The sequence below is a fragment of the Quercus robur genome, chromosome 3, assembly GCF_932294415.1.
Source record: "Quercus robur chromosome 3, dhQueRobu3.1, whole genome shotgun sequence".
Lineage (NCBI taxonomy): Eukaryota > Viridiplantae > Streptophyta > Magnoliopsida > Fagales > Fagaceae > Quercus > Quercus robur.
This window is the reverse complement of record NC_065536.1, coordinates 64,857,084-64,874,390: the sequence shown is the minus strand read 5'-3', so window position 1 is coordinate 64,874,390 and position 17,307 is coordinate 64,857,084. Positions and strand designations below refer to the sequence as shown.

The following is a 17,307-nucleotide window of genomic DNA, read 5'->3' as shown; positions in this document are numbered from 1 at the left end:
TGCCCACTTGACGTGGTATCTGTTAGACAACCGTTACTAACCTTTCTCCTTGCCGTTAGAAAAACACATTTTAACACAAAAACATAAAAGAAAAATGATCAAACACCTCTCAAGAAAAGCTTTTTAACACAATTTTCATGCACTTGCAAAAGTATGCTCTCATACAATAGCCTGCAGTGTGTGCTCACTTTCTTTTGTCAGTCTCTTCCGTGTCCCTTTTTGTCTTTGATGAATAGTTTGTGTATATTTGTGGATTAATTTATACACAAAAACAAAACAAAGAAGAAGAAGTGTTAGTAATCTAATCCATTTACATGACAAACACAATTAATTAATACCCATATCTCTCCTATCCATCGAATCTAGCCTAAGAACAACCCCAGGCCCACTAAATTTGTCTGAATTTCTAACCACCAAAAAAAGGGAGTCCCCTTTATAATTTGTTTCAAGCTACATTAGTTTGTCCAATCTCAAAAGAATAAATTGCATCAGCAAGAGATTTGATGTGAGACGTGGACTATATTTTTGTCTTCAGATTTTTTCTTCCAATGGTTTTTTCCTCCCGGTTGGTGGTTTTATGCTTCAGTGTGAGATGTGGACTGTGGAGAGATCTGAAGCAGTAAAACCATTGTTTTTTTCTTATACGAGCCAAGGAAAAAACAAGGAAAGAAAAGTTGGTGTTTTTATACTTAGGTATTTAACTAGATACATGGCTAAAATTTAAGAAGTGTACATAAGAAATAATACAAATTTGCAAAAGTTGATCCAATAACATAGATTTTTCCTATTGATTTGCTCTAAATTTTGTGTTAATGAATCCCAAGAAAATGGTGTGAGAAAATTTTCTTGAGATGTGTTTGATTTTTTTTTTTTTTTAATGTTTTTGTGTTAAAATGTGTTTTTCTAACAGCTAGTGGAGAGGTGGGTAATAACTCTCTAACAAAGACTACCTCAAGTTGGTAAAGTGACAATTTTCAAGTTACAGGTGATAAAGTCAAAATGAGCCTAATCACAAGTGGGTTAAATCTAATTTCCCCTAAAGATTATAGATTATGAGTAACTAGTTAAATTCCTGTACGATGTGCAGTGCAACTTATTATTAGTTTTCTCCAATATTTCAATAAGTTTACCAAGAATCTTGTAACTTAATTAGTTGACATTTCAATTTGCAATAGAGACATTCATGATTCAAATCTCTCAACTATCGATGTATAAACAAATTTTTGAATAAATTTCATTGTAAAAAATTGTAATCCATAGTTATTTTATAGACAAAATAGAAATCACACTATATATATGTGTTTACAAATTGAAAATTGCTTGATAACTAATATAGATAAGCATGTTTCGTGTCTACTAAAAAAAATGCATATATCTTTCAATTATTTTTTTTTTACATTCTTGATTGTGTGTTACTAATTTTTTTCCCCACTCTGTTGGACATTGCTTCAATTATTGCATGATATAGTGTTTAAATTATTTCTCACATAAAAAAAAATTCTTTTTCATATAAATCTTAGAAAAATTATATTAAAATTTCATTATGCTATAACAAAATAAATATATTTATTCTATTACACACACATATATATGACTGAAAAAGTTAGGAAATTTAAAGGACTAAAATTTATTTTAGTGAATTCACAAATATTTAATTTTTTATAGCTTTTCTGTCAAATGTTGTCAAAGCAACTAAACATGAGTAAGAAAGTCATATTCTAATTTATTTATTTATTATTATTCCAACTAAAAATTATCTCTTATATAGAATTTATAAAAATATTCATATAAATTCATTTGATATAAATAATTAATGCACAACTGTAGATAATTAATATATGCATTTACTCTATTGTCTAATTTAATGAACTAATACTTTGATATAAATTCAAAATTTGTTAATTTAAAATTTTAAATAAAAAGAGTTTCAAGGAATGCACCACATGACACATTCTTAACATGAGGTCTCTGCATTTATATAATTTAGATTAATTTTATTTTCAATCTTGTCTTTTTATCTATAAGTACCAAAGGTCCTAAGCACATAAGCTGTCTCACTAAGTCCTCTCACCTCCGAAATGTTTCCTCAAGTTTCCGCAGTCCCTGCTCAAATGAAGAATCTAAATTCTAAGACCTCAAGCTCATGGAGGAGGTCTTATACCCGAAATTTTCACCACAAAAGAGCTTGTATGCTTTAGCTAATTGTGGCCCAAAATTTTTGCCTTTAAAACATAGTTGGTTCTCATTGGCCAACTCCAGCTACTAGCCTTCACTTAGGTGAGCCTCCCAAGAATTTGAAACGATTGAAAATGAGGAGTCAATGGGGGCTTAGTCAAATATTTCCCAAATTGTACATAAAGCAAGCTAACTCTTTTACCCAATTAAAGCAAATCTAAACCAACCATCAATTTGACACCTTAGAGGTCCATAGTCTCATATTTTAGCCCAAAAACCAGTCACTAAGAGAACCCAAAACTCAATATAAAAGCCCCTATTTAGATTCAAAACAGGCTAACCACGTTTTACTCTTACAGCTGAAACTTTAGAGCAAAAGTCCATTTAGCCAACTAACATTCTCACAATTTCGAAACTTGGGGGCGAAAACATGTGTACAAGGGAACCTTCCCTCTCTTCTTCACAGTCTCTCTCAATTTCTCTTCTCACTAATTGTGGGTCAAAGTTTCAGACTTGCTATGTTTCTATGAATTTTTGTTATTGGCAATTTGATTTCTCTCTTGTTAAAGCGCCATTAGCCTTTATTTACTAAATATTGGAATTTTGGGCTTGATACTCTCCACAATCACTTCTAAAGAACTCAAAGGGAGATTTGGGCTATTCTCGCATTTTTGGCCCTTGTCGCAAAAACACCACTGACACATGGTAACATCATGTCTGTTTGGACTTTGGTTGCAACTGTTTGCTAAAAATTTGTTTGTTGAAAATTGGTTAAAATGTAATTCTACTTTTTACAAAAAAAAAAAAAAAAAAAAAAAGGCTTTAAAAATCTATGAATAAATAAATAAATAAAAGAAAAAAATGTTGACAATCGCACACCTTGAAGAACTCTTGGATTGCAGTGTTTGAGACAATATGTTGGTTAAAGATAATTTTAAGTGAGATGATTCCATTATTTATGCTTCAATTCTTTTCCCACCTGCATGTTGTTGTACCAAGCAAAATGGAGTACTTGTTGATAGGCAATGTCATTATCATCGAAAATATTTCATTGAAACTCTCTAACTGCATATACTAGATACATGAGATAATTATCTCCACTACATAAGAATTTCTATGTATCTTTTTGTAACTTAATACTTTTGAATAGGGATTTGTATGAGTCGGGTTGGGTTGGGTTGGGTTAAGGGGTTTTTTCAACCCAACCCACCATTGTGGGTTAAAAAAAAACCCAACCCAAAACAACCCACATGGATCAAATTGGATCCATGGATTGAATTAATTTTTTTTTAATTACTATTATTATTAAATTGATCATTACAATAATACCAAACCAACACAAATTATTTAAGAAGAACTTAAGGTTTGAGTTTTATTTAGGTGGGGGTTGGGTCGATTAAGCAGAATTGTGAATATTATGACCTAAACCCAACCCGATCCACTGTAAAATATATATATATATATATAATTATTAAAAAAAAAAGAAAAAACTCACAATCCAACCCAACCCACCAACCTCTAAAAATTGACCCAAATCAGTGAGTTGGATTAGATTAGGTCACTTTTAGCGAGTTGATAGGTTCGCGAGTTGGTGACACACTCCTACTTTTGAACGCCAATTAATATCCTAGAACAATGGGATGACTTTGAGAATTATTTGTAAAAGACAGAAAAAATGATGCCACTTCTTTGGAATTAATCTCATCTATATTTATATCTATATATTACTAAAAGCTAAAGCGTAGCATTTATTGCTGCTGAACTCCTGTTGTGCCACCTCATTACCACATCATTTGCTACATAATTATTATTCTTTTTTATTCCTTTTTTTTTACAAAAAAATATATAAATAAATTATTAACTTTACATATTCATCTTTGTCGGTTTTAACATATATATATATATATATATATTTCCTTTTTATTTCCAATTTTCCTATAATTTTTTTTGACATTCACTTTAAAATATATATATATATATATATATTTACACTTTCTTCAATCTTTCTTCTTCCCTTACCTTTTCATCTTCCCACTACCCTCTACTTTAATATCACTATTTATCTTTCCCTTCATTTTCCTTTATTTGTCTCTTTTTATTCACTCCCTCTTACTATAAGTTTGTCATTCTCTCTTGTATTCTTTGCATAGTTATCTCTCACAAAAAAGGTTCTCTCTCTCTCTCTCTCTCTCTCTCTCTCTCAATGTTTTGGTGGATTTTTATTTTTATTGCATCTCCGCTTTAGGTTGATAAATTTTTGTGTTTTTTAGAACTCTAATTTTGGGTTGATACGATTTAGTTTTGTATTTTAAGTTATTATTATTTTTTCTCTTTAATCATTAAATTTTATCCAATTACATTAAAAAAAATTAAAGATAGTAGATAAAAATATAATAGTATTCCATTACATAACATAATTTGGATAATTTAGTTTTTATTGTTATATCTTTTAATTTTTCTTTTTTTTTTTTCCTTCTCATCTTATTTTATTCAATATTCAAATTCAACCACATCCTCATTATCATTAAATTATTGATATTCTCTCTCTCTCTCTCTCTCTCTCTCTCTCTCTCTCTCTTTTTGTTTTAAAAAACAAAAAATGTAATATTTTACTTAAATTCAAATAAAAGAAAATTGTGCTTATCAAATTGTACTCATTTTTTTTAACATTTACACTTTCTCCAACCTTTCTTATTCCCTTTACCTTTTCATCTCCCTAAACATTCTACCTTGATATCACTCTTCCTCTTTCCTTCTATCTTTCTTTATATTGTTTCTTTTTATTATCATTCTCTTAGTATACATTTGTCATTCACTCTTCTATTCTTTATATAATTTTCTCTTACAAAAAATGGGTTATTTCTCACTCTTTTTCCCTCAATTTTTTGGTGGATTTTATTTTTATTTTTCTTGCATCTCTATTTTAGCTTGATAAAGTGTTGTATTCTTTAGAATTCTATTTTGGTTGATGAAATTTAGTTTTGTATTTTAAGTTTTTTTTTTAAATTTTTTTATCACTTTGATTGTTAAATGTTATCATGTTGCATTATAAAAAATTAAAGATAGTATATAAGAATATATTATTATTATATTACATAGAATGATTTGGATAAGTTAGTGTTTACTGTTATATATTTTATTTTTTACTTTTTTTCTCATATAATTTTATTCTACATTTAAATTCAGTCATATCCCCCATATATATCGTTAAATTATTTATATTTCCTCTCCTTTTTAATTTTAAAAAATTTAATATAATATTTTGCCTAAATTAAATAAATAAAATTGTCCTTATTAAGTGAAGTAATGATAGGGAAACACTAGTAAAATAAACCATTAAATTCACTAAAAAAATTAAATCAATAATTAAATACAATCATAGTACTAAATTTAAATTTAAAACTAATCAAATTCTAACCATGGAAACCATATTAATCATAACCAAAAAATAAAAAATAAAAATGTTCTCTAGTAGTAGTAGAAATTACATAAGAAATAAAGTTAGAAAATTTTAAAATTTCTTTTTTGACTTTTCTTTTAAGCTTATTTATAATATATATATATATATATATATGAAAAAAAAAAAATATATATATATATATATTGTGGGAGGACTTTCGTCTCGGCCCCCAATCAAGTATTGTTCGCTTTGGGATGGGTAAGGATCGACCTACGTCCCACCCGTACGAATTTGCTCAATCCCCCACATCAGGGAGAGATGCCTCCCACCCTTGCCTTATAAGCCTTTGGCCTAAGGAAGGGTGTACCGTAGTGTGTGTTTTTGTGGGAGGACTTTCGTCTCGGCCCTCAATCAGATATTGTTCGCTTTGGGATGGGCAAGGATCGACTTACGTCTCACCCGTACGAATTTACTCAATCCCACATCGAGGAGAGACACCTCCCACCCTTGCCTTATAAGCCTTTGGCCTAAGGAAGAGTATACCGTAGTTTATTTAGTTAATGCTCCGTTAAAACAGTTAAAACAGATCAAACACTCCTCTCTCCTAGCAACGCACATACTCTCTCTCTATTGGATCTTCATTTGTTCGTGTTTCTCTCTATTGGGTGACTTTCTGAGCTTGAAGTTTTTTTTGTCTTTTACTTTCATCTGCTCTTTTCCTCTTATTCTAGGTAGATTTAATTTTTGAAACTTAGGGTTTTAATTTTTTATTTTTTTTTGAAATTAGGTTTCTGCAAAGTGGTGTTTTGTTTGAAGTATTATGGATTTGATATATCTATATGAAATTGTATTGCTCTGTATAGATTCTCCACCATCTGAGTCCAATGTAATAGACATACTAGGATATTTTTATTCAAGTCTCAGTCTAATGACTAGATTTAATTTTAAGTTCTCCAAAAGCTGATTTTATTCTTTTATTTGTCAAAACAGGATTGCTTGGCCGTAACCGAGGTGAGGTTTCTATCTCAAAACTTGTTTGTAGGGTCGTATAGAATGGACAATAAAATAGAACTGTATGAGTAATTGTTCCTCAAGTAATAATAACACAAGCAGAGGAATAACCGTGTACTTGGGCAATTGGTTGATCTCAAAATTTTATGCTTGAGGAAATTATAAGTAAAAAAGTATCGAATTTTTTAAGGTCAACACTTTCCATTCTCTAATTAAATACTACCTTACATGCATGCTGACCATTATTTTCCCTTTGCAAGTTTCTTTCTTTTCTGAACTCTTGCATTTGTCCACTGTCACTATTCATGTATTTATTCTATTAAGCTTCTATAAGACCAAACTTCTTGGTGCATACACCATCCATAATTCCTTACCTATGTAATAGACATGCTAGGATATTTTTATTCAAGTCTCAGTATAATGACTGGATTTAATTCTTATTAACAATTTTTCAATTTTTTCATTGTTAGATTTTCTGAAGCTCTCTGATGGCTTTGGCAAGACAAATATATTACTCTTGTATTAACTTATTTAATTTTAGGTAGAGCAAGACCTGGCATTATAGAGCTACCTTGTGGTACTGGAAAGTCTCTAGTTGGTGTCTCTGCAGCTTGCTGAATAATAATAAAAAAAGCTCCCTTTGCTTAGCAGCAAATGCTGTTTCTGTGGATCAGTGGGCTTTCCAGTTCAGGCTATTGTCAACCATCCGAGAAGATCAAATTATTAGTTGTGATTAATTGTGAATTGTGAGATTAGGGAGAAAGTTGTGAGGGTTAGAGAGTGAGATATTGTACAAGCTAGCACTAGTAGTGTCATGATTATCTTTCATTTTTGTCATGTTGTTGTTGTGTTTTGCCTCAATGTACAATAATATAAGGGTGAAGAACCTTAGTTTGCCATGATGTTTGTGGGGTATTTAAATTCATTTTGGTGGTATACCAACCCTATTTGGACAGATTTAAGTCCTCGTTTATTGTAAGTTACAATTTAAGTTCCATTCTTATTGGCATGGAGGTCTATATGTAAATGTAATAGATACATGTGAAAGCTCTAATGTATGTTAATGTTATATGCATTGCTCGTCATTTTGTTGATTGCTTTATTGTGCTGTTCTTATGTCCTCCTTTTTGGCTCTTTTGTAATTTTTTTTTTAAAATTCATTTTTCATATTGTATAGCACATTAAGGTGTTTATGAAAACCTGTTATTTTCCAAATGAAACAACAAGAAGTGTCTACCCAAATGACAACCAGTTATTTTCCCTAATTAACACAAGTATCAAAGAATGAAAGTTTCTAAAAAAAAAAATAGTGAAAAGGCAGTAATCTTTTGGGTCAAGCATACTGCCTGCTGCTTGCTGCTTCTTGCAAGAAAATATTATTAGTCTTTTGCCTGCTGCCTGCTACTAAAATTTCTGCCTGCTAAAATTTCTGCTTGCTGCTTGTTATAAAAAGCATTAAATAAAAATATGCATACTTTCTCTTGCTGCTTTGTCAGCAAAACTCAGCCATACAAAATCTGCCAATACACATTTATTAAACAGCAAGAAGTATATGTCCAAATGAAAACCTGTTATTTCCCTAACACACACAAGTATCAAAGAATGAAAGTTTCTTTTAAAAAAAAATTAAAAACTAGTGAAAAGGCAATCATCTTTTGGGTCAAGCATATTTTCTCTTGCTGCTTTGATAGCAAAGCTCAATAATACAAAATCTTGTTGCTTTGACAGCAAAGCTCGGTAATATTTGATGATCTACTTCATTTACTGCTTTTGGTGCCCTTGTTAGCCTTCTTGCCCTTTCCACCAAGTGGTTGAAACTTTGGTGGCTGTGATACACCAAACTTTCTACCATTGAACCCCAGAGTAGCACCACCACCACTTCTTTGACCAGCTACACCAGTAGTGCTCCCAGAGGCACTTGCGGCTACAGAATGAAATGTAGTAGTTAGTAGGATGGTCCAACAATATCAAGTAAGAGAAAAAAGAAAAAAGAAATAGAGATAAGTACAGGTTGATAAGCTGCAATACTTGGGATGATGATGGTAAGGAATCCCATGTCTCTCTAGAGGTATGGAAGCTTGGTTGTGAGGAAGAAGAGAACCACAGGTGGGTAAGTTGTAATTACCCCTAAAATTTGAGATAACACACCAATGCTGAACCAGGAGTGCAGTAACACTTCTCTTTGCATTTAGAATTGGCTGATTTAGAAAATGTAGTTATAGAATGCAATACCAGGACAGATCGTAACACACCCAAAGCATGCCATACAGAGTACAGTTGAGCCACAAAACTTTCTCCAGACCCACCAATGCAGTATAGGAAAGTTAATCATATCATCAATAGCTAGAATATTCTAGTAACTAAGCACCCAGCCAAGCAAAACGAAGTAACATAAAGTGCAACATGGGATGCTATCTCTCTTTCACGGAAAATACTGGGAATATATTTGAAATATTATGTCCAAAGAAAGATAGCTAAGAGGTATATGGATCAAAAGAAAATAATGCAATTTTTGCAATCATAGTGATACAGCTGATATGAGCTTGGAATACAACACCTCTGTCCAACAAAACAGGAGGAGAATGAGAAGGTTCATGCTGTTCTTGAAGAAAACCCTCTGATCTTATTCGGGCTATCAAGGCTAGCGGTGTTGAATGATCTCAACCAGTGCTAGAACAGCAGAAACAATGTGGACTGCGACAAAATAAATGGTTTGTGTGAACAGTAGGGCATAATTGCCAAAGTTAAATGTTAAGATGATCACTAGAGACAATAACTCCAAAGCTATAGCTAATTTAGTGCAGAGTCTAAAATCTCAAGCCAAACGGGGATTTACTGGGTAAAGCAGAAGTGGACATTGTAATGTTCAAAATTGTTAGCCTGAAGAGCAAATGGAAAACGTTGATATTTTTATGATGACAAGATCCTACATTTTAGAGAAGGCTATGATGGGTACATGCTTGAAGCAGAAAAAGCCATATTCAAAGGCCATTCCAATTATGTGCCTTCCCTAAAACCATTAGGTACTGGGTTATAGGAATTCAAGGCTCTAGGCCAAGGAGAGATAATTGTATCTTATGTGAGATTTTCAAACTTACATCTGTATTAAAGCGTTGAAGGTGTGCATACTATGACTCTTCCTAAATAGTGTCACTACATCATAAGAGAGAGCCATCAAAACACAGCTTCCTATCTTAGTTTCTCCATCCCTTTCTTCACAAATAGAATTCAACGATCACATTGCAGTTTTGATTGGTAAATACTAATCATTTACACATTACAGATTAAACCCACAACTTCAACATCTTCCCCTTGCTTGTGAGAGGGAAAGGAGAAGCCATTGGTACAAAGACCAATGGCCATACTAATTGACAATCTTAACAGAAATATAAACTAGGAATAGGCCAAGGAAGTAAAACAATCAAACACTTATTTTTTTATAAGTAATTAATGAGTTTTATTAAAGAAGAGTAGTGTTCAAAATGTAGAGCCTCTTAAAGAATTACAATCATAAATTTAAAAGGTCCCCAAAAAATTCATTGTACAACATTCAATTTGCAGATTCAGGAAACTAGATTTGATCTCTTATCTGGTTTTTCCATGCCTTCAAATGTTCAGTTATTCAAGTCCCTCCAAATTGTCCACATAAGACAGTGAGGAACTGCCAGATGCTACTTATGTTCTGATTATATGTACCTTTCGAGAAGCAATAACATCTATCACCTTCTTGGCATCAACCAATGTAACCCAAAAGCGACAGAAGGAAGGACCACAAATCAAGACCTACTAAGCAATGAACCAAAGATGGTGTATTGATTTACAACTGATCTTTCACATATACAGCACCAATTGACCAAGACCATTGATGTGCAGCCTGTTGATGAGGGTTGCTTGCATAACAAATCCATTTCCTTTCTCAGTGTTGATCTGAAGTGGCTCAGTTACATGATGAGGAATAAGAACTTTGAGGCTTCATGTCAGTCTGGAGTAAAAGCACTGGCTGTGGTTCTTGAAACCTACATAAAGCAAGTTATTAGTGGTAATGTGGCTGATCTTATTCATTGAAAGAATGTTTTTGGTGCCAAAAAGTACCAAAAAGAACCAGCAAAAGGCCTACTCAGTTATGTCTTTAAAGCGTTTGAGACAACCACTGTTATTGTACTTTTGGCCTGTGCTATAATCTCTCTGCCTTTGGAATCAAACAGCATACAATTATCATGGTGGGAGTATTATTGTTGCTGTCGTTTGGGTTGTTGCTTTTCTGCTGTCTGTAACTTCAAGCAATCCAGGCAATTTGAAAAGTTCTCCCTAAAGAGTGGAGATATCAGGGTGGACGTATTGAGAGATGGGCAGCACCAACATATTTCAATGCACTTGTTTGTATTGTCACTGCTAGTCATAATCATGGTGTTGGCAATTGCAAAAGGTCTGCCTCTGGCTGGAAGACAACTTTGGCTTATTCTATGAAATACATGATAGTTTTCATGCCTTGGCTGGGATCTTTGATTGTGAGACACTGGAGTAAGACATAAGTATCTGCACTGACAAAACAGGTACTTGTACATTAAATGAGATGAAGGTAACAGAATTTTGCCTTTAAAAGAAGCAATGAGGGAAGGTACTCCCACATAACAGTATCAAATGTTCTTGATATATAAAACAAGAAGCAGTTGGTTTAAACACAACCAATACCATTTACAAAGTAGATTCTAAATCGCTTGTAAAGATTTCTGGAGCCCTACCAAGAAAGCAACCCTTTCTTGGGCTTGTCTTTGATATGAGTATGAATATCAATAAATTCTATAATCCATGTTAGACTTTGATTTAGAGAAAAACATAAGTGGAGTTTCAGTGAGGATGAAGAGAGAGAAGGTTGTTCACGCCCACAAGAAGGGAGCCCCCAAGACTAAGGGATACATATTCAAGGGACCACATTCTAGCCAGCCTTTAGCAGGACATCAGGGTAAAAAGAAAAGCTCCCCTTTCCCCCCCCCCCCCCCCCCCCCCCCTCTTCCCCCAAGGCCAATTCAATAAATAAGACCAATCCTATGACAAATCAATAGCTATTCCAAAGTAATTATTAGTTTTATTAAGTATCAAAAATTCCTATGAAATTATTTAAAAAAAAAAAAAAAAGTCATTCGTCCTTGAATTTTCATAGGAATACAGTTAAGAAATAAATGACCAACGACATTGAGGGTGAATTTCATACATTCAAATGGACAAAGAAGTAACAAACAACATTACTTTGAGAATCATATTAGAAAACTCAAATTTAGTGGATCAGACAACTTGCTCCAAACTTGACTAACCAAAATATCAGACCACCTTTAATGTTAGTTATATTTTTGTCATATTCAACAAATCAGCAAAGTAGAACACCCTAAATCATAATAACTAAAATTACAATGAAGCATATGCAAACTGAACTCAGAGCAAAGTGACCTCATGACTACTCTAGTATTGAAACCAAATTATATTACCAACAATTATTATAAGTTAGAGAAAAGAAAAAGGAAAAAAAAAACACATTTACACATTGACAAGTTACAAAAAAATACTAGTACTTTTTTATAAATATTTTACAGAAGGAAATTGTATGCCATCTTTTCATTAGTTGGATAATTGGTATAGAAAGATGATCAATTGTCAACAAACCAGACTTTAAATTTTTTGGTTCAAAGGAGAAAAACTCCAAAGAAATTATCAGAATATTCAGTTCCTAAGGTTTTGCAACAATGCTCAAGTCATAGTACATCTAAGTATAATGGTAACTTTGGCAAGAGAACAACAATACCACAAAAGGAATTAAGCAGTGCAGGTACGAATTAAGCATGCCATGATCAAATGCAAAGCAAAGGGAGGCCAGGGTGGCTGTTGCTTCACATGGGATTGATTTTTTTAATATTTCTTTTATGTATATGTGTGTATATATATACATTGGTTTTTTTAATATTTTATTTTTTATATATATAGAGAGAGAGATAAACCTTTGTACTGTATGCCCCAATTCCTCCACCGTTTCAGATATCAAAACCACATAATCTCATTTGAAAGCAAGGGGTTTTGATGGGATTAAGTTAACATTAAAGGTACACCAGGAAAATTATTGGTCCTTACTAAGAGAATTTTTTGCTTGCATTAAAATTTTATTATTAGCCATACCTTATTTGAAATATACATATATTTTCCTTCAACTGAATATGTTACTGTCCCCTTAAAAAAAGACCCTAGGTTATATTATAAAGAAAAAAAAAGTGTGTTCATTAGAGAGAAGCAATATACATAAAATTGGCCTAAACAAGGTGGCTAACTAAGGAGAGAGTATTTAAGAATGTATGATCATATTCCAATGTAGAGAAAAAGAAGTTGATTGATTTCATGACAAATTGACTATGAAAAGCTGTGGGCCAAGTGTACTAATTTATAAGTTAATGCCTTTAATTTTGGGTGACCTGGCCTCCACAAAGCTATACATGTCCTGGCTCAGGCAGTAACAATCTCATGACCAAGCCGCATATAGTTACAATCTAACTTGTGCACAAATCACTTCTGACAGGGCTTGTTTAAGGTGACTGTTTTATCAACCTAAAGCTCAAAGTAAGTTTTAGTTCGATCTGCAAGAAGGTTAATCAAACTTTGATAGAGTTTGAAATAGTTTAATTCAATATATTCCAAGCAGAGTAACACACAAAGTAATGCTTATGAACATACCTCAATGACCTAAGCAAATTCTAGGAGGCTAGAGTGAGGGCAATCAGGTACTTTTATTGAAATTGCAACTTGGTCTTTGCTTTTTCACTCACTTGTTAAGAGCATTCATCTTTTCTGCAAACAAGATCACAAGTTCTTAAGCATAAAGATTCTTCATGCAAGTAAAAACATCAGGCACATGCATAAAGGGTCCATTCCTATGATTGCAATATAAAAATTCCCTACAAATTAAATAACTTCTACATTGATGGATTTCATCACAAGAAAATAAAGCATTTAAAATAAAGTGTATTTCCCTTGTAATCTTTATAACTCATAAAGATGATGACATGGTCTGAAATAGGGAAAGAGTTGTAAATGGCAAACACAGCTGAACAGAAAGTATATGTGCTGCATTTAGGACTTAGGAAACTTCCTAGGGACATTAAAAGCCAATCTTTTTAAGTGGTCTCCATAAAAGGCAAAGCCAAAGAATACTTGCTGGTGATGTAGTAACAAAAGGGAAAAAAGAGTAAACGAAATCAACATCTAACATGATAATTCATGAATGCTAAATTTCACATATTTATGCATTTACAATGAAAAGAATGGAAGATTGAAACATAATCATGAAAAAAAAAATGAATTTAACCAATCACCTTTCCTCAACTACCAATAGGAAGCATCATTCTCTAGTGCGGCCTCTTTCTTGAGAGTAATAGCATAAGACAAGCAGCCTGGTCATACTGAAGTTTGATTTAAAGCAAAAATATTATGTTAAATATAACCACTACATTGATGTTGGTTGAAAACACAGACATTATGTTAAAAAGAAAAAGTGAACAGAAAATTAAAATAACAAAACCATAGTATGCAACTTTAAGAGCTGACATGAGAGAACATTTGTTGCTTTGATACTCTAAATCTTAATACACATACAAATATTTAAAACTCAAAGAATTAGAGATATAGTGCACGATGATTGATCATGCCTTTTTGCCACGGCAGTCACAGTTATGGTGGTGGCAACTCTAGAAGGTCTGCCTTTATCAACTACTCTTACATGTGGCATATTCTATGAAATGCTTGATGCCTGATTACAACATGGTTTGAGAACCTTCTGCTTGTTACACAATGGACTAAGCCACAAAAAAAAAAATCTTCACTGACAAAACAGGCACTTGACAGTTAATGAGATGAAGCTAACAGAATCTTGGCTTGGTAAAGAAACAACGAGGGAATATACTTCCTAAGAAAAAGTAGAAAATGTTTTTGTTATAAGGCAACAAGTTTTTGGTTTCAACACAGCTAGTACAATTAACAAACAGGATTTCTGCATGACCAGTTGAAGGATTTGGAAGCCATACAGCAAAAGTACTACATTATTGGGCTATCTACGATTTAGGTATCAACATCGATCAAATCAAGAAAAATTTTGAGATAATCTAAGTCAAGGCCATAGAAGTGGGGATTTCGAAAAGAAGAAGAGTAAGAAGACTATATGCACTCTCTAGAGTAAACAACAAAATGATCACCGGTGACAATGAACATGCAAAAAGAGTGATAGCTTTGGAATGTGAGATTCCCAATCTTGATGAGGATTTCAACAATGAAGTTGTAGTAGAACAGGGAATTTTCAAAAAATACTCACTGAAAGGGAGAACTGCCAGTATGAATCATGTAATTATTGGGCTTTCCATGGGAATCCAAGGCACTGAAGTGGCAAAGGAGAGCACAAATATTGTCATCCTGGTTATTTACTTCTGCGCTGACAGTTTTGAGTTGGAGAAGGTGTGTATCTAAGAACAGTTAAAAGTTCATTCAGTTCCAGCTCACAATGAATGTTGCTGCCTTTGCAATCAACTTTAGCTATGGCCACACAATGACTTCATAGTAAATCCATCAATCAAAGCAATTTATAACCAGAGCCATAGAAGTCTTACTGATGCTGCAATGTAGGGCATGATCTATTTTTGGCGTGTGTGAGATGGTGAAAGAAATCCTCATTTTCAACACTTTTGCCTCTGTCAAGTCTTCAATACTGGAGAAGAACAAATTTAGGGGTTATTCAAGAACAATATGTTTTTAATAATTCTAAGGTTTACCATAGTTTTTCAGCTAATGATGGTTGGCTTGGAGAAGTGGTTTGTCAATTGTCAGTAACGAGAGGCTGATTGGGGGCAGTGGGGTGCTTGCGTTGGACTTGCAGCTTTGTCTTGGTCGACTACTTTGGCTCTTCAAGTGTAGTGCAGTTTCTGGCAAGCAGTCGTCTAAGCAGAGATGCTCTGCTTCCTGAAATAGTAAATGATAATCATTGCAATAGTCCCCCAACTCCACCCCCACAAAAGAAAAGTATCTAAGATTCAGCCAATAGTTCCAAATCATTTTTAATACATGAATTTTTGTTTTAGGTGAAGTGAATATTAAATTTAGTGCTAAGGGATATCAATTTAGGAGAAAGGTTCCAGTTAGCCTCTAACATGAGGTATGTTCAAGATCACAAGGAGAAATAACCATTATTTGTATGAGAAGAACAACATAAAAATCATATTTCATTCAATAAGACAATTTATTCTAAACTTGGCCAACTGGAATATCAATTCATTTGATCTTATTTATATTTTGTCATATTTAACAGAACTACAATACAGAAGGCCTTAAGTCATACTAACCAAAATTAAAGCAGTCCAAGCTCTAGATTAACCTCATGACTACTCCCATATTAAAATCAAATCATATTTCCAACAATTACTTAGCTGGTATACATATAATGTTAACTTAGTACCTTCAAAAGGGTCGAAGATTCCAAGAGAGACCTCATTAGCATTTGAGTGACCTTTCAGAACTGGTGCTAAGTATTAATAAATTGATAAATCATAGTCCAAATACACATGTTGAAGAAGAGCAGAAAACGAATGCTAGTCCACCAGGATGTGTGACTGTGTGAGCAACATATTAGAAAGAGGAGAGAGAGGTAACAAACTTCTATCTGCTTACTGTTGGGGGAACATTTGCAAGCCACAATAAACTAGAGTCATTAGACCCCAGTGCCCATTTTATGAGGCTGTTCACTACATTATTATCTGAAAAAAGAAGCCAAAGCCAAAATATCCTTCATTATGCTCCCACATTCCCAGCCGAGCTTGCAAGCTGAATTTACAATGAAGTTGATGATAGTAGCTGCAATTTAAAAGATAAATCCTCAACAACCAGCTAACAATATAAAGATTATCTATAGCACAGATTCATTGGACTACAAAAATAAGAAGAGAAATAGCAATCCAATTGTGCAATCTGTACTTTATTCTACCATTATATATCCATAGTAACATTTTATCAAATACTTGGGGTGCTTACCTTTATACCCTCTACCACAACTTGTTCAAGTCTCTCCTCATTTGCCAATGGCATTACCCATCTTACTGCAGAGGCTTATCCCACGTCTGATTGCTCTACCATTCCCCTCTTGATTTCTGACAACCACAGCCAAGCCTACATTATTTTGATCACATGACGCATCGAAGTTAAGCTTCACCAGTTGATCAGGTGGTTTGGTCCAAGCACTTTCCCTTTTTTGCTCTTTTGTTCCCCTCGTAGTCCCAAGTGATCTCAAGTTAGAGTCATATTGTGTGTTAAGACGATGGGCTAGCTGATTTATGCTTTCTTTAGTCTCTGAAACCAGAGCTTTCACCCGTGCATCCCAAAGGATTTTCATCGCCACTGCTGCATACAGTGTGAATTCATCTTTGGTGACTCTTTCTGATAATAATTCCTTAGGGGGGTCAACTATTTGTTTAATGAACTTCTTTACAGATTTAGCTTGGATCATTTCAAGTCGAAAGCCCCATCTACCACCATACCACATTCCTTTGGCATAGGGACAACGTTGAAATAGATGTAAGGCTGAATCTTTTGCTATTTCACAAAGAGGGCAACGATCAGCATTTTGGTTTTCAGAGCGACCGACCATCTCTTGCTCGAAGGGAAGAACCTCTGCAGCCACTCTGGATAAAAATAACTTTAATCTT

The 17,307-nt window shown here is 33.3% G+C and overlaps 2 long non-coding RNA genes across 2 annotated transcripts; one reads left to right on the top strand and one right to left on the bottom strand.

Moving 5' to 3' along the window:
• The first annotated feature begins 6,204 nt into the window (after window positions 1-6,204).
• LOC126716447 (uncharacterized) lies at window positions 6,205-7,682 on the top strand. Its single transcript, XR_007652131.1, has 3 exons — window positions 6,205-6,240; window positions 6,566-6,586; window positions 7,057-7,682. It is a non-coding gene; the product is annotated as an uncharacterized LOC126716447 (long non-coding RNA).
• A 413-nt stretch (window positions 7,683-8,095) lies between these two features.
• LOC126718910 (uncharacterized) lies at window positions 8,096-15,152 on the bottom strand. Its single transcript, XR_007653145.1, has 6 exons — window positions 14,931-15,152; window positions 13,939-14,025; window positions 13,301-13,414; window positions 10,704-11,122; window positions 8,615-10,602; window positions 8,096-8,510 (listed from the first exon to the last, which is right to left on the bottom strand). It is a non-coding gene; the product is annotated as an uncharacterized LOC126718910 (long non-coding RNA).
• Between the last annotated feature and the right edge of the window lie 2,155 nt (window positions 15,153-17,307).